General features: G+C 49.0%; 1 non-coding gene across 1 annotated transcript; it reads left to right on the forward strand.

Annotated features, from left to right (window-relative positions):
* The first annotated feature begins 8,763 nt into the window (after positions 1 to 8,763).
* On the forward strand, positions 8,764 to 8,865 carry LOC126029842 (U6 spliceosomal RNA). The gene has a single exon (XR_007503055.1). It is a non-coding gene; the product is annotated as a U6 spliceosomal RNA (small nuclear RNA).
* The last annotated feature ends 13,414 nt before the right edge of the window (positions 8,866 to 22,279 follow it).

A 22,279-nucleotide genomic window follows, 5' to 3' on the forward strand; every position in this document is an offset into this window, starting at 1 on the left:
CTGGCATCCCACATGGTCCCCTTAGCCTGCCAGGGGTGATTTCTGAGTGCAGAGCCAGGAGTAACCCCTGAGCACTGCTGGTGTGACCCCCCCAAAAAAAAGAAAAAGAAGATAAAAGAATATGAAGCCCTGTATTGCTGGGCTGTTGAGAAGTAAATGAGAACACTTTTAGTTCAAATTTTTCCTTCCTCCTCTAGATGTGTCCTGGGGACACTGCCTGCTTGGGATGCCAAGACAGCAGTGGATATCCGAGGTCCCCCTTGTGCCACACTGGCGGAGGGTTGAACCTGACTTGATTCAAACTAGAAGATGCAAGACGACTTGCATTCCAGGGCCCTGTTTCCCCAGGGTTCTGACTTTTGGCTCAGAAGCTGCTTGTGGCCCTGATTTGAGGCTGAGGTGGAGGGTGGACTGTGGCAACTTCCAAGTGTGTTTTTTACAGTTTGTGCATTACTCTTTCTAGCATTTATTTTAGGAAATGCCTTCATATCTCTGGGTCAATCTTTCCCATCTTTACAAAGGGAAATGCGTGTCACTGAGCTGGAGAGACCCTCCTTCACTGCTATCATTTGTTTTTGTTGGTTTGTTTTGTTTTGGAGTCACACCTGGCTGCGCTCAGGGGGGTTACTCCTGACTCTGTGCTCAGAAGTCGCTTCTGGCATGCATGGGGGACCATATGGGATTCCGGGATTCAAACCACCATCTGTTCGAATCAGCTGTGTGCAAGGTAAACGCCCTACCGCCGTGCTATTTCTCTGGCTCCCACTGCTGTCATTTGAAGGGTAAGCTCTGCAGCTGCAAAAGTGCTAGCCCTGGGGCTGGAGAGATAGCATGGAGGTAAGGCCTTTACTTTTCATGCAGAAGGACGGTGGTTCGAATCCCGGCATCCCATATGGTCCCCGAGCCTGCCAGGGGCGATTTCTGAGCATAGAGCCAGGAGTAACTCCTGCGCTGCCGGGTGTGACCAAAAAAAAAAAAAAAAGAAAGAAAAGGAAAAAAAAAGAAGTGCTAGCCCTCAGTCTCAAGATTCTCTAGGTTCTCCAAGTCTGTTTCCCATTCCACCAGCAAGGATGTGACCTCTTCGTGCCACCAGATGGCAGCAGCGTGCCTAGGTCGCCGTGCCAGGCTGTGTGGACAAGAACAACATGTTCAGAAAAAGATCCCAGAGAAGGGAGGAGGAAGCCCTGAGCGTCAACACCAAGTCTAAGTAAATAGGTTGAGGTGACCCTTTGCAGGCAACTTCCTGATATAGAAGCCCCGGGCATGGCCATCGGTGGCTGTAAATATACCTAGTGTCCTGTCCTAACCACCTGCCAAACTGGCACTGCCCCTCTGCCTGCCAGGTGGGAGATCAGCACCCAGCTCGGAATTAACTCTTTCTTAAACCAGGGAGGCATGTACCCAGGGCTCTGGGCACTCAGGCTGAGGCAGGCTGAAACCAGTCTCCTGGGGCGTCCCTGCCTGTTAGTGAATGAATGGGACACAGGGGACAGCAGGGCTGGAGAGATGACAGCACAGAGGGTTAAAAGGCATTTACTTCTGTGTGGCTAACCCTGCTTTGATCCCTGGCACTGCATATGGTCCACTGTCAGGCATGATCCCAGAGCACTGAATAGGAAGAGTCCCTGAACACAACTGAATGTGACCCCCTCAAAATACAAACAGCCGGGCCTGCAGAGATAGCACAGCAGTAGGGCATTTGCCTTGCACATAGCCGATCCAGGACAGACAGTGGTTCAAATCCTAGCATCTCATATGGTCCCCTGTGCCTGCCATGGATAATTTCTGAGTGCAGAGCCAGGAGTAACCCCTGAGCACCACCTGATGTGACCCAAAAACCAAAAATAAAAAAATACAAATAGCCCTATTTTCATATACAACAGCCCTCCCCTCCATAAAAGAAATGACATCAGATTCTCTTTCTGAGGTCCCTAGAGTTTCCTTAGATTTCCCCAAAGCACTCCAGAGGAAGAGCCAGAGGAAGTAATGGGCTGTGCCCTTCCACGGTGCTCTGAGAACAGACAACCAAGAGGCAAGCACAGTTGGTCTGTTCTTTCTCCTAAAAATTAAGCTTGTGCACAATGATGAGTAGTTGAGGATATTTCATGGCTAGATGCTTTGGGGAATGGGAAGATGAGTCATTCCAGAGCTTTGATTTTTAGTTTGTTGTTTGTTTGTTATTTTTTTTCTTGTCCTGGGGCTCCAATGCAGGAGCTGGTCTATGTGAGACAGGAGTGTTACCATGGACTTATGGTCCACACTAAGTTTTTTTTTTTTTTTTTGGGGGGGTGGTTTGGGTCATACCTGGCATCGCTCAGCGGTTCCTCCTGGCTCTATGCTCAGAAATCGCTCCTGGCAGGCTCAGGGGACCATATGGGATGCCGAGATTCGAACCACAGACCTTCTGCATGAAAGGCAAACGCCTTACCTCCATGCTATTTCTCCAGCCCCACACTAAGTTCTTTATAAAGGAGCTGGTACAGAGGCTGGGGAGATAGCTCACAGGAGTAAAGTGTCTGTTTTGCCCACGGGGGTGCTCTATGTTCAGTCCCCAAGCAGTACACCATGAGTTGGCCCTGAGCACTGCCTGATGTGGCCTCAAATACTAACCAAATAAACCGGCAGAGACACTCACATTGCAACACAGTTCAGATGACAGGTGGTCAGGTCATGTGTATGAGAGGAGGGCTTTGTGGGGGGTGGGGGACAATTTCTTGTGCTAGTCTTCTTCCTTTGGATTTGGTTTTTTATTGTTTGGCTTAGGTCAAAAGTTAAGCGATGAGGCCCTGAAACGGGGGAAGGAATGGTGAGAGGGTGTGGTTGGAAGGAAGCCAAGACAGTCACCCTGGAAGTCACCAGAGGGATCGGCTTCCTTGCCTGTCATCTGCTTGCGTGGACAGATCTGAAAGCAGAGCCTTTCCCCAGCTCCCAGCATATTTCCGTGGGTTGGGGAGGGTCTGTGATGCTAATTCACTTTGCAAAAAATGCAGTTTTACTTTGCAAAATGCACACAGCCTGACTCTCCCACTTGTCTTTGACGTAATAGTTAATGGGGCTGGAGAGATAGCACCTGGGTATGGTGCTTGCTTTACATCCTGCCCACCCCTATTTATGGTGCCCCAACACTGCCAGGGGCCACCCCTGAACACAGAGCCAGGAAGAATAGCCCCTGAGCACAGCCAAAGTAAGCTCCCCCACCTAGAATAAATAATACTTTAAGGTCTTAATCTTTCAATTATGCAGAGAAAAATCATGGGATAGTTTCAAGAATTGGAGACACGCTTTGCATACAGAAGGCCCATGTTTGAATTCCTTATACTGCTTCAGCCTGCTAGTGACCTCTGAGCACTGGGCCAGAAGTAACCCCAGAGTATTACTGGGTGTGGGCCTCTCCCTAAAACCAAAGCATACACACACACACACACACACACACACACACACACACACACACACACACACACACACACAAAGATTCAGAAAAGTATAAAGAATGCAACAGGAGCTAGAGAGATAATACAACGGGAAGGGGGAAAGGAACTTGTCTTGCATGAAGCCAATTCGGGTTCAATTTCCCATCATCCCATCTGGCCCTCTGAGCCCTGCCAGGAGTGATCCCTGAGCACAGGAGTAAGGAGTAAGTCCTGAGCCAGGGTTTACTTAAATAAGAGCCAGGAGTAAGCCCTGAGCACAAGCCCAGTGTGGCCAAACTCCCAACAGTCCCCTTCCCCTCCCCCCATAAGATACAATTGGGCCAGAATTCTACCGTCTGCAGGTCAGATCACATAGAGGTACAGAAAGAAAAAGAAAAGTGAAAGTCTTTGCAACATTTTTATCCCACATCTCCTCTCCACCCAATTACTACTGATCTGGGGCTTAAATTTGCTTCCTTGGAGGGCCGGAGAGATAGCATAGAGGTAAGTGCCTTGCAAGCAGGACAGTGGTTTGAATCCCGGTATCCCATAAGATCCTCTGAGCCTGCCAGGAGCGATTTCTGAGCCTAGAGCCAGGAGTAACCCCTGAGAACTGCCGGGTGTGACCCAACAACCAAAAAAAATTTTTTTTTGCTTCCTTGGAAGAAATGATGCCTGGACACACTACTGAAACACTCCACCATGCTGATCCTTGCTAGTTGCATTTTTTTGGGCCATGTTGGCCATCTTGCTCCAATGACACATAGGCATGCAGTCATCCTGCTGCCTGTGTTTGGAGCCCCCCCCCCCACTGTGCGTTTCATTGTCTCCAGTTGGGTTTTGAAGGACTCTGTGGTGGCTTTATGTATTTTGCTGCTGCAAACAAAAATCTCAGCAGCGAATCCTGGAGTTTTCAAAGGGTCAGAATTTCCTTCTAGGGCCAACGAGTGGGAGGAAATGATTTGGGGAGGGTTGGGGGCTGATCAAGCTCTAGCTCCTGGAGCTGCCTGGAGAGGCTTTGTGTTGTAAATGAAGGGCCCTAGCTGCTGTAGGGAAGTAGTTACTTCACCTCCAGTCCCAGCCAAACTGGCATGGCCGCTGCCAGGCCTAGCCGAGTACTGCCCTGGGAGGCCGCTCTATGTTTTCCAATGAGAGAAAGGTTTGCTGGGCCTACGGATGGTCTCCCTTGGGGGTACTTGGCTCAGGCTGGGTGGCTCTGCTAAGCTGGTGTTCAGCTCTGAGATTCACAAACAAACAGGAAGCCAGTCCACTTCCTCCTGGCTGGGCCTGGTCCCCTGTCCTTATCGCCCACAAGTGGGGGGAAGGGGTAGCCCAGGACTCACCAGGCGGCTTCCTGGAGCTGGGAAGCGGGGAATTCTGAGTCCTATTCTCTGTATAGGCTCCCCATAGGCCTGCCAGCCAGCCTTTCTGACTAGCCTCAAAACCAGTTCACCCCCCCCCCTCCCAATTCCCTACACCAAGTCTTTTCTCATCAGTTCCCACAGCCCAAGGAGACAGAATTCTGTCTGGGGTGACTCTCTCAGTTTAAGTGTCTGCATTTTCTCCCTGGAGGCAGCTCGGACACAATTTTCTCTGCTCTTTCCCACTGCCCACCCAGCTCGGCTCCTCTGGTCCGTGGGAGCCACATTCAATGCTTGTTGACTGTTTGAAGGGCCAACTCCACAGGGGCCCAGGAGTGGCAGGCAGAAGCTGGCATAGGGTTGTAGCTTCTTTTTTTTTTTTTCCGAGCCACACCCGTTTGATGCTCAGGAGTTACTCCTGGCTAAGAGCTCAGAAATTGCCCCTAGCTTGAGGGGACCATACAGGACACCGGGGGATCGAACCATGGTCTTGATCCTTGACTAGCACTTGCAAGGCAGACACCTTACCTCTAGCGCCACCTCACCGGCCCCTTATATCTTCTTTTTTTTTTTTTTTCTTTTTAGGGTTGTAGCTTCTATGTTCACTTATCACTGAGAGGAAGGAGTGGTGGGGACAGGTAAAGAAGGAAGCGGGAGCTGAGCCCTGGCCAATGTTCCATCTAGCACAGAAACTTCAGCTACCTAACAGGTAAGAAGCTCCCTTGTTAAACAGGTGTTTCATTCATTCTTTCTGGCTGGCTTGCTTTCTTTCTCTCTTTTTCTCTTTCCTCCTTTCTTCCTTCTTTTCGTTCTTCCTTCTTTCTTTCTCTTTTCTTTCTTCTTCCTTCTTTCTTTCTCTCTTCTTCTTTCTTTCTCTCTCTTTCCTTCTCTCTCTCTTTCCTTCTTTCTTTTTTTCCTTCTTTTTTTTTTTTTTTTTTTTTTTTTTGGTTTTTGGGCCACACCCGGGAGTGCTCAGGGGTTACTCCTGGCTGTCTGCTCAGAAACAGCTCCTGGCAGGCACGGGGGACCATATGGGACACTGGGATTCGAACCAACCACCTTTGGTCCTGGATCGGCTGCTTGCAAGGCAAACACCGCTGTGCTATCTCTCCGGGCCCTCTTTTCTTCCTTCTTTCCTTCTTTCATAAAGGAACCCACTTTTTAAGATGCAACCCACATTAAAAACCAGGCTGCCTGTGTTTTAATCCTTGGCCGTGACTCAACACAGCAGGATACCTCGTCAGAGCCTCAGGCCATCATTACTATCAATTACTTAAGAGAACATTAGCCCCAGGTCACACCGCCCCACCGCCTGCAGTGACTCACTGTCAATTGCTTAAAAAAAAAAAAAAAAAGGCAAAAGAAAAACTGATATCAACCTGCTTGGTAGCCTCTGTTCTCTTCCTAAAGAAAATAGAGCCCAGGAACTTAGCTTCAGGTGTCTAGGAAACACCCCCCATCCCACTCCCTCTTGAACCTCACTTTGTTGGGACTCACTTTATTGGTGCGGGGTGTATAGGGAAGCTGCAGTCAAGGAGCTTGGCGGGCAGGTGTGTGGGCCAGGCAGGTGAGGATGAAGGGGACTTTCTGGGCTCCAGCAGACACTGTCAGAGGTCAGAGGAGGCATAGGGAGATTAGAGCTCTGGGAAATGCATCCTAGCAGGAGTGAGGCAGGACAGGAGACCACAGGGGCAGCTCTAAAAGTGTCTAGAAACTGAGGGTGCTGGAAGGGGCATCAGAGTTGCAGGACCCAGGGACCCTGAGGAAGAGTCTACATGCTTCTCCTTCTCCTCCTTCTTTATGTGTCACCCAGGGGACTTCTCTAGACAGGCCCTGTGAGGTGGCCAAAGTGCCTGCATGTGCGCACACACACACACACACACACACACTGTACTTGCTAAAAGTGTGTCCTCTAAACATTAGGAAGAAAGAGCAGCATAGAGACGGCGAAGGGTGAGGTCAGAAGCTGGGTTCAGCTCAGAGAGACACCGACAGGACAGACTCCTGCCCCCCAAAGTTTGCAAATGCTCCCAGCACTGTCTGCCTTGCAGCCTGGCAGACCCCATGGGGCAGCAGAGGTGAGTGGCAACCTCAGGTTAAAAAATTACCTAGTCTTGGGGCCAGAGAGATAGTATGGACATAGGGCATTTGCTTTTCATGCAGAAGGATGGTGGTTCGAATCCCAGCATCCCATATGGTCCCCCGAGCCTGCCAGGAGCATAGAACCAGGAGTAACCCCTGAGTGCTGCCGGGTGTGACCAAAAACAAAAAACAAAACAAAACAAAATACCGGTCTGGTAATAATGAGAGAGAACAGGAAGGAAGTGTGGAGAGGCAGTGCGGAAGGGACAGAAAGCTCTGAGGAGGTGGCATAAGCACCCGGAAATGAACCAGGTGAAACAGGTGAGTGATACCCTCACCTTCCATGGTATGGCTGGGGATGCAGACACTGGTGGCTCCCCTCTTAGGCTCAGTTCAGGCACTCCCAGAGGCACCATCAAGACCAGGATTTGGATACCCTAAAAGATTAGAAGTGGGGTGAGCTGGTTAAGGCCTTCCCTATGGACAGGGGCCATTGTGGTTAGCCAGAGGGAAGCCAGCCTGCATGCCTTTCATTCTTGCTGGTGAGGAGAATGAACCACAGCCATGGATCCTGAGCCCTCAGCATGGCCTGATAGAAGTGGGTCTGGGAACAGGTGCTCTTGTCCAGGACAAGAAGCAGGCAAGCTGGGTGAGGCCATTGCTCAGACTGTACAATAGAGCAAGGAGCTCCCAAGGTCTGAGTTTGGGGTTACTGTTTGGATTCCTGACTCAGCCACTTGAGAAAACTACGTAACTTTGGATTATCCCTAACTTTCTGTTGGACTTTCTTTTGATTTATTTTTCTTTCTTGTTTTTGTTTTTGAACCATACCTGGAATATTCAGAAACCACTTCTGTCAAGGCTCAAGGAACATATGGAGAGCCTTAGAATAAATCAGGTCAGGGGCCGGAGAAATGGCATGGAGGTAAGGCGTTTGCCTTTTATGCAGAAGGTCATTGATTCGAATCCCGGCGTCCCATATGGTCCCCCATGCCTGCCAGAAGCAATTTCTGAGCCTAGAGCCAGGGATAACCCCTGAGCACTGCTGGGTGTGACCCAAAAACCACAACAACAACAAAAAAAAGAATAAATCAGGTCAGCCTTGTGCAGTCTTGTGCCGGGTGTGACCCAAACACCAAAAAATTAAAAAATTTTTAAAAATATTTAGATTTTGCAGGAGTACCCCCAGGTTTAATCTCCAGCACATAATCCCCAAGCATTGCTGAGTGAAATCCCTGAACAACCTCACCACCAAAGAAGGACATATTATATCTGTTTTTGTTTGTTTTTTTTAAAAGGACTCTGAAAGAGAGCAACAGTTTTTATTAAAAGCTAGTTTTTCCACCAAAAAAAAAAAAGTTAAGGGCCCGGAGAGATAGCACAGTGGTGTTTGCCTTGCAAGCAGCTGATCCAGGACCAAAGGTGGTTGGTTCAAATCCCGGTGTCCCATATGGTCCTCCGTGCCTGCCAGGAGCTATTTCTAAGCAGACAGGAGTAACCCCTGAGCAACCCCGTGTGTGGCCCAAAAACCAAAAAAAAAAAAAAAAAAAAAAAAAAAAAAAGCTAATTTTTCCAAAGCAATCAAGAAATTATTTCAGGGGCTGGAGAGATAGCACAGTGGTGGGGCATTTGCCTTGCATGCAGAAGGACAGTGGTTCAAATCCCAGCATCCCCTATGGTTCCCTGAGCCTTCCGAGGGTGATTCCTGAGCCTAGAGCCAGGAGTAGCCTCTGAGCGCTGCCGGGTGTGACCCAAAAACAAAAACAAAAACAAAAAATAAGAAATTATTTCAGCTTAATGTGCTTAAGCACCCATATTAAACTTAGCCATCAACTCATTTTAAGATTCCACAGGCATCCAAATCCAAGTGAGAACACAATGAGAAATATGCGATGAGAAGCCAAAGAGACATGCTCGCTTCAGCAGCACATATACTAAAATTAGAATGATACAGAGATTAGCATGGCCCCTGCGCAAGGGACAGGCAAATTCGTGAAAAAGAGAAGCCAAAGAGACATTATAGCATATAGGATGTTTGCCTTGCATGCAGCCAACCCATGGCCTCAGAGCACTGCTCTCAGGAGGACCCTACACTGCCACAGGAAGGCACCCCAAATGAATAAATATAAGGATAACTCTTATTCTTTTTTTTTTTTTTTTTTTTTTTTTTTTTGTTTTTGGGCCACACCCATTTGACACTCAGGGGTTACTCCTGGCTATGTGCTCAGAAATCGCCCCTGGCTTGGGGGGACCATATGGGACGCCGGGGGATCGAACCGCGGTCCGTTCCTTGGCTAGCGCTTGTAAGGCAGGCACCTTACCTCTAGCGCCACCTTCCCGGCCCCGATAACTCTTATTCTTATCGGTTGAATTCTGTAGCAAATATGTCCATCGTAAGTGTCCATAGTGTTTTACTAATGTTTTGTTTTGTTATTTTTTGTTTGTTTGTTTTTTGGTTTTTAGGTCACACCCAGCAGCGCTCAGGGTTTACTCCTGGCTTTATGCTCAGAAATCGCTCCTGGCAGGCTCGGGGGACCATATGGGATGCTGGGATTTGAACCATCGACCTTCTGCATGCAAGGCAAATGCTTTACCTCTATGCTATCTCTCCGGCCCCTTGTTTGTTTGTTTTTTGAGCCACACCTGGTGATACTCAGGGGTTACTCCTGGTTATGTGCTCAGAAATCGCCCCTGGCTTTAGGAGACCGTATGGGACGCTGGGGACAGAGGTTCGTCCTAGGTCAGACAAGTGCAAGGCAAACACTCTAACGCTGTTATTGCTCCAGTCCCTGTTTGTTATTTTTTGTTTGCTTGATTGTTTGGGAACCACATCTGATAATAGTCAGGGGTAACTCTTGGCTCTACATTCAGGAATCACTCCGGATGGGGCTGGTGGATCCATATGGAATGCTGGGTATCAACCGAGTAGGGTAAGTGAAAGGCAAGCACCCTCCCTGCTGTTCCATCACTCTTGCCCTCTGTTACTAATATATTTTTGTTTGTTTGTTTTTTGGATCACACCCAGCAGCGCTCAGGGGTTCCTCCTGGCTCTACGCTCAGAAATCACTCCTGGCAGGCTCAGAGAACCAGATGGGATGCCGGGATTCGAACCACCGTCCTTCTGCATGCAAGGCAAATGCCCTACCTCCATGCTATCTCTCTGGTCCCTGTTGCTAATATTTTTACAGAACCTCAAGAAACAAGATCAGTGAAGTTTACTAGAGGAAACAAGAACCATTTAGATCTGGGAAACTAATGATAATGGACTGCTCACATGACTTGTTTTGTTTTGTTTTGGGAAGCCACATCCACCTATGCTCCTGGTTCTTCTCTCAGGAATCACTCCCGGGGGGGGGGGGGGAGAGAGAGAGAGAGAGAGAGAGAGAGAGAGAGAGAGAGAGAGAGAGAGAGAGAGAGAGAGAGAACAGCGGCACGGCATTTGCCTTGCCGGCAGCCATCCAGGATGAATGGTGGTGAGAGAGAGAGAGAGAGAGAGAGAGAGAGAGAGAGAGAGAGAACAGCGGCACGGCATTTGCCTTGCCGGCAGCCATCCAGGATGAATGGTGGTTCGAATCCCGGCATCCCATATGGTCCCCCGAGCCTGCGAGGGGCGATTTCTGAGTGCAGAGCCAAGAGTAACCCCTGAGCAACACTAGCTGTGACCCAAAAACCAAAGAAAAAATACCCAAACGAACAAAGAATCATTCCTGGTGAGCTTGTAGTATCATATGGACTGCTGGGGATTAAACTTGAGTTGGCCTCGTGCAAGCCAACTGTCTATTTCTCCAGTTCCTGCACATATAATTTGAAAGCAGACAGTCATTTATGAAGGCCACACACTCCTACTTGGTAACTGTGGAGCTACATCTCATAAGAGAACAGTTAGCTCACACAGGTAAGGGATGGTCACCTCACACAGGGTATTGGTCAGATATAAGAGAATAGTCACACAGAAGGGAGTGGTCACACAGAAGGGTATGGTCACCTCACAGGTAAGGGAACAGTCACCGCACACAGTAAGGGATTGGTCATCTCATCATCTCATTCAGGTTTTGATTTGGGCAAAGTCTCTTGAACCGCAGGTTTCAGATCCGGGAATGAAGGAGCTTCCTGCTTTATCGCGTCTTACATCTAAACTCAGAACAGAAGGACCTTGTGCTCAGACCGTCTCTGAGGCTCACATCTCTTTCATCGCCTCACTCCTTGTCTTCCTCTGGGGGTGAGGGGGAGCTCAGCCCAGCTCCCAAGAGAAATGTATTAAGTAAATACAAGGCGGCCGTCGCCAAAGTTATTGTTACTATTATTAACAACACTTAGGGACAGCAGCACTCTGGGGCTAATAAAGACCCAGGAGCAGTTTCTCAGCACACCCCAATACTGGCTTCTCACACCACAACAATGAGGGTTCTGGGATCAGAAGCCCTGGAAGGAGGTTTGAAAACACAGAGCCCCCAAAGCGTGAACCTAACCAGATCAGATGGAACCAGCAACAAGCTGAGGAGAGTTTTCTTTTTCTTTTTTTGTATTTTGGGAGGGGGCACACCAGGTAGTACTCAGAGGTTACTCCTGGCTCTGCACTCAGGGGTCATTCTTGGAGGTGCTTGAGGGAGCATATGGGATGCCAGGGATTGAACCTGGGTCAGCTGCGAGCAAAGCAAATGCCTACCCACTATGTTATTGCTCTGGCCACAGAGAACTTTTTATTTACATAATAAGCCCATGAGCCCAGGCCAGGCAGGCAGCTAGCTGATCCCTTCACTGGTGGCCTGGAGTTCTGCTTTCCTTGTCCCACAATGATATTCCAATCTTAATTTTCACTTTGCACAGCACATGTCCAGGTGGAAAATTATGAGGGTGGGGTGAGTATTCCCCACTATTTCTTTCTTTCTTTTTTTTTTTTTTTTTTTTTTTTTGGTTTTTGGGCCACACTCGTTTGACGCTCAGGGGTTACTCCTGGCTATGTGCTCAGAAATCGCCCCTGGCTTGGGGGGACCATATGGGACGCCGGGGGATCGAACCGCGGTCCTTCCTTGGCTAGCGCTTGCAAGGCAGACACCTTACCTCCAGCGCCACCTACCCGGCCCCCACTATTTATTTCTAATACAAACCGTGCATGTGCACTGGGTCCCAAGGAGATGCCAAGAATGAATAGGTCCGGGCCTGGAGAGATAGCACAGTGGCGTTTGCCTTGCAAACAGCCGATCCAGGACCACAGGTGGTTGGTTCGAATCCCGGTGTCCCATATGGTCCCCCGTGCCTGCCAGGAGCTATTTCTGAGCAGACAGCCAGGAGTAACCCCTGAGCACCGCTGGGTGTGACCCCCCCCAAAAAAAAAAAGAATGAATGAATAGGTCCCAGGAGCTGGAGTTATAGGGAGTAAGATATTCAATCCCAGGCATCCGATATGGTCTCCAGAGAACTACCAGGAATGACCCCGAGCGCAGAGCCAGGAGTAACCCCTAAGCACTTCCAGGTGTGGCCCCCTAAAAAGGAATGAAAAAGCATCCCAATGACTTAGGGGTACCTGCTTCTTTCAGGGGGGCACGGGAATGCATTTAGCAATATAGAACCCAGTTAGGCAGTACCATGAAGATGATAACTGTCCTCTGAGCCTGAAAGGGGGTGTTCTATCTAGGTAAGAATGAAGCAAATCATCTTTGAGAAGATTGAAGGTGTGAAGCCCCAGAGGAAGGAGCACAGGCAATGGAGGGCCAACAATGGGCAGGCATATAGAAATTTTGTTTGAGCCACACCCAGTGATGCTTAGGGGTCACTACTGGCTCTGCACTCAGGAATTATGTTGGTGGTACTCAAGGGACCATATGAATGCCAGAGATCAAACCCAAGTTGTCCATGTGCAAGGAAAATGTACCTGCTGTACAAATGTACTTGCTCCAGCCCCAGGTGTATAAAGTTGTGGCTTGCAACCTTCTACAGCTGTAACCATTAGTGAAACCTCTGAACCAGTAGGCCCAGATGGACCAATAGAAGTACAGATAGAGTGCTTACCTTGCACATAGACAACCTGAGTTTAATCCCTGGCACCCTATATGGTTTCCACAAGCCATGCCAGGAATGATCCTTGAGCACAAAGCCAGGAATAAACACTGAGCACTGTTGGGTGTGGGCCAAAGCAAAACAATAATAATAATTTTCAAATTAAAATTAATTTATAAACAAAGCGCTGAGCTAGAGGGAAGAGTAGATTTGGAAAAGTCTACTAGAACAAGATTCGGGGAGGTCTCTCGAATACTGCTCCAGTAATTCTCGGTCAACTAGGCCTACTAGGCAAGAGCCCCAAGGATGTGGTGCTGCTTAGACACTGTGGTGGTGGGGATCCCCTCATCACCAGAGCAGTACTGGGGGTCTCCAGGGCCACACCCAGCAGGGTTCAGGGAACTTTTTTTTTTTTTTTTTTTGGTTTTTGGGTCACACCATCGGTGCTCAGGTACTCCTGGCTCTGCACTCAGAAATCCTGGCAGGCTCAGGGGACCATATGGGATGCCAGGAATTGAACACATCCTGGGTTGGCTTCCTTCAAGGCATGTGCCCTCCATCCTGCTATGGCCTCTCAGGGAACTTTTTTTTATGCCAAAGGTTGAATTGGAGCTAAATTGCATATAAAACATCTGTGTTGATATCGGAACCATCTTTCTGGCCCCTAGACCCTAATATTAAACAACCACATGCTGTACTCTGAGATCCAGGTTTTATTGTCCTTGTGGATAGGAGAAATCTCAGAAAGTGTGGGGACAGGTAATGTAGTGAACACAGAGAAGTGAAAAACAACACAGCAAGTCCAGGATCCAGCGGGGAGTTTGGTTGTGGCTTAGGCGGGACTGGGAACTAGACTTGTGTTGACACAGGCCGTGGTCCTGGGCTCACACTGACCAGCACGGATGCATCTGTGGGAACTTGCTCCAGGCCAGGGGCAGGCAGACAGCAGCTCTGGGAAACCCTGGAGCTCAGTTTCCAAGTAGCGGAGCGTCCTAGCCTGGGGTCTGTTGAGCTGACTCTTCCCATGGAACCTGGGCCACGGCATGGGCCAAAGCAGGACTCTGTCCTTGGGAAGCCAAATGGGTTGGGCTGAGAATGGGAGAGTGTGGGACCGAGGCAATAAAACGAAGGGAGAGGAGTCTCGGAGTGTCTTGGGGGGTGGGGTGCACAGGGCGTGGGGCCTTGCATTCCTGGATGGTTAAGACGCCATGGCTGATGATTAGCATGATTATTCCTGCTCTGGCTGCTCCCAGCTTTCAGCCTTCGAGACCCACGTCACTCCTGAGCAAAGACAAGGTGGGGCAGGGCGGATGGTTCCACATCAGGGAACACCATGTGACCCCACTTTATTCTCTGGGGGAACTTCCTAGTGTTGAGCCACCTCCTGCCTCAACTAACACCCACATCTAAGGAATGGCTTGATGACATTTCTGGGGGGGAAAGACTCCCCCAAACCGTCCCTTACCTGTCAGTCAGTTCTGTGCACTAGACCGTGCTTGTCCTTCCCCAACTGGGGCAGATCTTGTCAGTATGGAGGGGAGCCAGGAAAGGTGTGGATTCTGGAAGAGAAAACTGGGCTGGGGCCAGTTCCACAAACAGGTACCCTCCTTGCCAGGTGCTGCGGGCATCATGAGGTCAGGCTCCTGGTTTCGCGTCTCTCTGGAAGATTCTGCCATGAGGGTGACTATCATGTCCACCCAGACCCCAAGGGAGCAGGACATTACACACCAAGGACCCTGGCAGGGCTGGCATCAGAGGCCTTGTTCAGTGTCCTGGGAGAGGAAAAGCCCAGTTCTCTCAGAGACAGGCCGGGCTGGGCCCCAGGGCAGAGGGCCAGACAATGGTTCCTCCACTGGCAGAGGGGTGTGGGGCTCTTGCATTTGCGCAAGGCCTTCCAGCAGGACTTGTCCCTACCTGCAGAGAGATCAAACAGACAGCAGGGGGAATTGTGAATGACAACCTGAAGGAGGGGGCATAAGGGGCTCCAACTGAAGGTGCACAGGTCCTGTCCAGCAGTGGGAACACAAACCCCCGAAGAAGGAAGCAAGTGGCCAGACAGGCTGCTTCATGCTGAGATCCACCAGTGAGGGGCTATCTGTCATCAACCGCCTCATGACATCTTTGGGGTCATCTCCTGAGGGCTGTGGGGAATTCCTCAGGCTCTCCGAATCTAATCTCGAGTCTCCAGTGACAATCACACCTTGGAGAAGAAACAAGAAGCCCAACTGAACAGGGCACTCAGCCCTGTAGGAGTGTATATGTCTAAGACCCTCAAATTAGTCGCCTGGGGACACTCTGGAGGAAGGAGTCTCTTCCTTTGGGAGTTCCTGCCCACTTTACACAGTTCCAGAACCCTGGAGTGAGATCCAGCAGATAATGTCTTTAGCTTCTTGCCTACGTCTGGTCCTGATTGCTCTGCTCTGGCTTCCGGACCTTAGCCAGTTCCCTGAGCAGGCACTAGTGCCTTCTCACTTGTTCCCTTGTACATCCCTGGATGGAATGTCACACCATTATTCAAGCTGGCCATACTGACCCACCCCCTGACACACATACACGCGCGCGCGCACACACACACACACACACACACACACACACATATTGTTTTGGGGTGAGTCTGCCCTCTTGCCACTCAGAGGGGCTACAGGACATGGACCTGTGCATCTTCTCCTGTGTAGTAGAGCCTTGTTGTGGCCTGTCAGATTCCTCAAGAACTTTTTTTTATTTCCCTGAGTCTTCTGTCTGTGTTCTTCTCTTTCTTTTTTATTTTTAATTTAATGTAATTTTTTTTTTTTTTTTTTTGGTTTTTGGGCCACACCCGGTGTTGCTCAGGGGTTACTCTGGCTGTCTGCTCAGAAATAGCTCCTGGCAGGCAGGGGACCATATGGGACACCGGATTCGAACCAACCACCTTAGATCCTGGATCGGCTGCTTGCAAGGCAAACACAGCTGTGCTATCTCTCCGGGCCCAATTTATTTTTATTTTATTTATTTTATTTTATTTCATTATTTCCCTGAGTCTTCTGTGTGCTTCTGGTTCTTCTCTTTTTGCTTCGTTTTGTTTTGGGGCCACACCCGGTGACACTTAGAGGTTACTCCTGGCTATGTGCTCAGAAATCACTCCTGACTTGGGGGACCATATGGGATGCCGGGGCATCAAACCGAGGTCCATCCTAGGCTAGTGTGGGCAAGACAAGCGCCTTACTGCTTGCGCCACCGCTCCGGCGCCTGGTTCTTCTCTTTTCGCTTTTGTTTTGGGGCCACACCCACAGCTCTCAGGGGTTACCCCTGGCTCTGTGCTCAGAAGTTACTCCTGGCAGGCTCAGAGGACCATATGGGCTGCCAGAGATCAAACCTGGGACTCCCCCGGGTCGGCTGCATGCAAGGCAAATGCCTTACCGCTGTGCTATTGCTCAGGCCCCCGTGATTCTAATCTTTAGCTCCCAGAAGTTCCCTTTCAGCATATCTTTGCCAGCCTCTGACATGTCTTTCTGCAACTGGATGAGAGTGGATTGTAGAGAAGAACCCATTGCCACAGTTGTAGTGACTTCATTTCATAAACCTTTGCTGCCCAGCTGCAACTACTTGTGCAGTGACACTGTTTTTGCTTAGAGCCGTAGGACCACACCTGATGTTGTTTAGAGGCCACTCCTGGCTCTCCGGATCACTCCTGAGACTCAGGGATCACTCCTGGCATGCTGAAGGATCAAACTGAGATAGACAGCTTGTAAAGCTGTACTCTCTTAGGTCTAGGGTGACTCTGATGAGGACACACAATGCCCCCATCTCCAAAGTGGTCAACAGTAGCCCGTTGGGTTACGTTAGAGAGCCCTGGATGAACACCCAGGGCCCCCAACCTTCTGTCTTTTTTTTTTTTTTTTTTTTTTTTTTTGGTTTTTGGGCCACACCCGGCAGTGCTCAGGGGTTACTCCTGGCTGTCTGCTCAGAAATAGCTCCTGGCAGGCACGGGGGACCATGTGGGACACCGGGATTCGAACCAACCACCTTTGGTCCTGGATCGGCTGCTTGCAAGGCAAACGCCGCTGTGCTATCTCTCCGGGCCCCCAACCTTCTGTCTAAACTTTCATTGCATCACTACATCTCTTTAGGGTGGAGGGGGGATTTGGGTCACATTGAGTGGTACACAGGGACTACTATGCACAGGATTACTATGCTTAGGTGTCACTCCTGGTAGTGCTCAGAGATTGAACCAGGCCTCCCAAATGTTCCCAAAACATGAACCTTGAGAGATTTAGAGGTTAGGGCACATGTACTGCAGATGCCACTCCTGATTTTCTTCTCAGCACCACATAGTTCACTGAACATCTCAAGATTAAGCCTCAAAGGTCTCTGATCACTGATGGGGTTGCCCTGGTGGTCACTAGCACCAGAGGACCCAGGCACTATTGCATCATTGGGTTATTACATTGATATTTGGCCCATTTAGTCAAGTATTTTAGGAAGTGATCCCTGAGCCTCCTGAACACTACTCAAGAGACTTCTTATAAAAAAAAAAAAATAGGGGCCGGAGAGATAGCATGGAGGTAAGGTGTTTGTCTTTCATGCAGAAGGTCATCAGTTCAAATCCCAGCATCCCATATAGTCCCCCGTGCCTGCCAGGAGCGATTTCTGAGCATGAAACCAGGAGTAACTCCTGAGCACTGCCGGGTGTGACCCAAAAATCAAAAAAAAAAAAAAAAAAAGTAATAATAATAATAATAAGGGCCAGAGCAGTGGCGCTGGGCATAAGGCATCTGCCTTGCTCGTGCTAGCCTAGGACGGACTGTGGCTCCATCCCCAGGCATCCCATATGGCCCCCCAAGCCAGGGGCGATTTCTGAGTGCATAGCCAGGAGTAATCCCTGAGTGTCACCGGCTGTGGCCCCAAAATCAAAAACAAAACAAAACAAAACAACAGCAACAAAAAATAGCTGAGTCGCATAAACCCTGTTTCCAGTTGGCTGGTTACTGATTATGTTTCCTTCTTGTATGGTCCTTTACAGGACAAAATGAACCTAGTAAGGAAGATTCAAAGAATATTTCAGGGCCCGGAGAGATAGCACAGCGGCGTTTGCCTTGCAAGCAGCCGATCCAGGACCAAAGGTGGTTGGTTCGAATCCCGATGTCCCATATGGTCCCCGTGCCTGCCAGGAGCTATTTCTGAGCAGACAGCCAGGAGTAACCCCTGAGCACCACCGGGTGTGGCCCAAAAAAACAAAACAAAACAAACAAAAAAAAAAGAATATCTCAGTAATTTGTTCACCTGGTAGCACCCAAATGGTATTCACCAGCAGCGAGCGTGTGTGTGTGTGTGTGTGTGTGTGTGTGTGTGTGTGTGTGTGTAGTTACAAACTCTTTTTTTTTTTTTTTTTTTTTTGGTTTTTGGGCCACACCCGGCGGTCGGTGCTCAGGGGTTACTCCTGGCTGTCTGCTCAGAAATAGCTCCTGGCAGGCACGGGGGACCATATGGGACACCGGGATTCGAACCAACCACCTTTGGTCCTGGATCGGCTGCTTGCAAGGCAAACGCCGCTGTGCTATCTCTCCTGGCCCACATTCTCTTTCTTTCCAATTTTAGTTTCTTAGGAAAAGCACAGGATGATACAGGGGCCAAATTAACAGCCTGAGAATCCCACGTAGGAACCAGCCCTTCAGTACCGCATGAAGGCAGCTGTAGTCGTCCCATTGGTGGGTGTGGAATCCACTTTCCTCCCTTCTCCCTAGAACTGCTAGGACAGGGGGTGTCCCATGCTTTATTACCAGCCCGTCCAAGAGTAAGTCTCCAACTGATCCTTCAATCATCAGATGTTGAATCAGTGTTTAACCACTGTAATTGGCAGAAAAATCCTCCCTGACTGTCTCACCAAGACCAGACACTGAAAATTCACTCTCTGGTTGGTATGCAACCACCCTCTGTGAGATGAAGAAAATAAGAAAAAGTTAGAAAATATTCTCTGGGGCCAGAGAGATAGCACAGTGGTAAGTCAATTGTCTTGCTTGCGGTCGAAGTGGAATAGACCTGGTTCAATTCCCGGCAACCCATATGGTCCTCCAAGCATGCTGGAGTGATTTCTGAGCACAGTCAGGAGTAACCCCTGAGCATTGCCTGATGTGGCCCAGAAACCAATCAATTCATAAATTAATTAATTAAATAATTATTAAAAAAAGAAAATATTCTCTACTTAGAATGCTCCTGAGAAGGTTCTATAAAACTGGTCCCAGAAGCTGGCTTCAGGGCTTATATGGTACTCACCTGCAACATGAGGCCAAGAGTGACAGTCTGCATTGCAGTGAGTGCTGAGGGGATACCGACAGTCCCAATATTTGGGATTTCCATCAAGATCCTGAAAGATGGACTCAGTGGTTTAAAAAACTTCTGGAGGGGCCGGAGTGGCACAGTGGTAGGGCGTTTGCCTTGCATACAGCTGACCAATGATGGACCGTGGTTCAATCCCCCGACTTCTCATATGGTCCCCCAAGCCTGGAGCAATTTCTAAGTGCATAGCCAGGAGTAACCCCTGAGTGTCACTGGGTTGGTCCAAAAACAAAAAAGGGAAAGAAAAAAACTCTGGGGACAAGCATGAGACTTAGTCCTTGTGATCATGAGAACCCCTTAGTCTGGGATTCCCAGAAAGGTGGGGATTCTTCCATAGAACTGACATAAGTATAGCCTTGGACCTGAGGCACTGACCTACTCTGTCTCATTTCTTTGGTACTTGGAAAGTTACTGTCAGCAGCAGTTTTCAAGCGGAATGTGTGGTGTTGTTAGTCCATTGAGCTATCTCTTTGGCCTCTACATTCTCTTTAAGTTTCAATGGCCCTTGTAGACGTTTGGAGGGGAGCAAACACTCTGCAGTGTTCAGCTGACTCCTGGCTCTGTGCTCAGGATCACTCATGCAGGTGCTTGGGAGAACCCTATGTGGTGCTGAAGATTGAACTAGGGCCATGCAAGGCAAAGCACCTTGACTCCAGTGCTGTCTCGCTGGTGGGTGCCCCATGAGAACATTTGTAGACTGTGTTGGTAGGGGAAGAAGATAACATTCCAAGAGAGCTCTCTCTGCTCTAGGTGCCCCTTTTACACAGGATGACATTCCTGCTTCTGGAACTGAATGGGCCCCAGGAATGCTGGTCGATGGGGTAGGGCAGGGCTGTGCATGTGATGTACTGCTAAGCATTCCTTTATCAGGGGTGCCTGGTAAAAGTGAAAGTGGCTTAGCTCTGAAACCAGAAAAGCATTCGAGAAAACAAAGAGACAGAAGTTGCTACCCTAAATTTGTGGGAGTTTCCAAAAATCTAGGGGCAAATGATTATTCTAGAAAGTTCCTCTCTCGTTCTTCCTTCTTTTTTCTCTCTTCCTTCCTTCCTCCCCTTTCTTCTTCCCTCCCTATGTCCTTCCCTTCCTTCATTCCTCGTGTTCGTTCCTTCATTGTTTCATTCCTTCCTTCCCACCTACCTTTCAGTTTCTAAAACATCAAAAATCCTGGAAGGTCTTGATGTTATAGATTATCTTTGTTGTTACTGTTCAATCATATCTCAAACACCGACCCACTTTTTTCCTCCAGCCTCACTTCTACCATCCATTTAGACTATTTCAATCCTGCCACCTTTTGAGCTGCCTTTCCCATCTAGTCCGTCTCTGATAGCAGATTCCTGCTCAAAATTTCCCTTCAATCCTAGAAAACTTGGTGACTGGACATGATTGTCCTCCATCTCCTGTTCATCAGTTGTTGTCATCACCGGATGACAACGATCTCATTTTCCCACCAGACCTGTCTCCCCAAGCAGAGGCCATTCCCAGCCCTGCGGCTTTCAGAACAGAGCAGAGGGCCGGGCACATAATACACCTTTATTGAGACTTTCATTTGTCTTTGACTTCTCATTAAACATCAGAGAATTTGAGCAAGGGAAAAATTCCTCCATATAATGCAGGTGAATAAGCCTTTACATGGGTGGAGTAACCATCTCTCTCACCCAGGGGACAACCCCTCCTGGAAAAAACCCTGAGACTGAGATGCTCCTGGGGGGATCCCAGGGGTGAGTGTGAAGGATCTGGAGGGTGCATTGAATTAGACACTCAGCTTGCTCCCTGAACACTGTGAGGGGGCACCTTCACCCCAACCCAGAGTGACCATGAGAGAGAACCCAGAAGTCCGAGGATGTGGGGAAGAGCCTCATCAGTCAAGGGCAAGAATTCAGGAGTAAACAGAGCTGTATTGGGCACAGGGCAGTCAGAAAGCCCAGTCAGCATTGCTGAGCCATCTCCAGCCTTGTTTCTAGTTCAAACACTGAGCCTTGGAGGGGAAATTCCATATATCTGGGTATAGCTGCACCATCACAGACCTTGAATCAATGCCTATTTCTTTCTTGAACTCTAGAGACTTTAGTGTCTCATGTTCTTTGGTTTGGTCTCTCATCAGAGAAATGAAGGGCTGATCCTCTCTAAACACATTTGTAGTAGAGAAACAGGGGCTGGAGGTGCTGCATTGAATCCAGGGTGTGCTATGTGGGATTTAGGAGAGGAGCTCTAGTCTCTGGGCACCTTCACTTGCTGAGCCAGCAAGCTCCTAGTTCTGAAGAACAAAAGTCAAAAGGCAGGTTCCATGTCCTCAAATCACTTCTAGTTCAGGGAGGGAACAGATGGGTCTTAAAACCTGTTTAGAGCTTTCATGGGTGGGTGAAGGCATGAGATTTCAGAAGCACCAGGAGGCAGCCCTGAGCTCCTCAGGGGAAGAGGAGGGGGCACATTTGGAGCAGAGAAGGAAAGCCTGAGGAATGTGCGAGACAAGTTAGTGAGGAGAGGAAGTTCCAGGTGAGAGAGACAACAGAGGTGGGAACTGGGGAGGGCAGGCCCAGTACTCAGCTGGCAAAGCCCAGAGTGAATTGTAGCTGGCTGGGCAAAGGCAGGTAGAAATCAAATAACACAAAATCTTTTTTTACCTGTGAGAAAAAAGACACAGTTGTTGAAAACAAATTGTTTTTATACTTTGTCAATGTATCATTGATTTATTATTTTGTGGAATTTGGGGAGTTTAGTTCTATTCACCTATATGTCACCGCCTCCATAGATTAAAAAAAAAAAGTGGGGTTGGAGAGTTAGCATGAAGGTAAGGCGTTTGTCTTGCATGGAGAAGGATGGTGGTTCAAATCCCGGCATCCCATATGGTCCCCTGGAGCCCGCCAGGAGCGATTTCTGAGCGTAGAGCCAGGAGGAACCCCTGAGCGCTGCTGGATGGGACCCCAAAACCAAAAAAAAAAAAAAAAGTAGAGTAAAAAGGGAGGCCAGAGTGATAGCACAGCAGGTCTTGCATGCGGATGACCTGGGCTCAATCCCCAGCATCCCATATGGTACCCCAACCCTGCCAGGAGCAATTTCTGAACAGAAACAAAACAAAAGCAAGAGAGAGAGAGAGAGAGAGAGAGAGAGAGAGAGAGA

This window comes from Suncus etruscus, chromosome 1, assembly GCF_024139225.1.
Source record: "Suncus etruscus isolate mSunEtr1 chromosome 1, mSunEtr1.pri.cur, whole genome shotgun sequence".
Classification (NCBI taxonomy): domain Eukaryota; kingdom Metazoa; phylum Chordata; class Mammalia; order Eulipotyphla; family Soricidae; genus Suncus; species Suncus etruscus.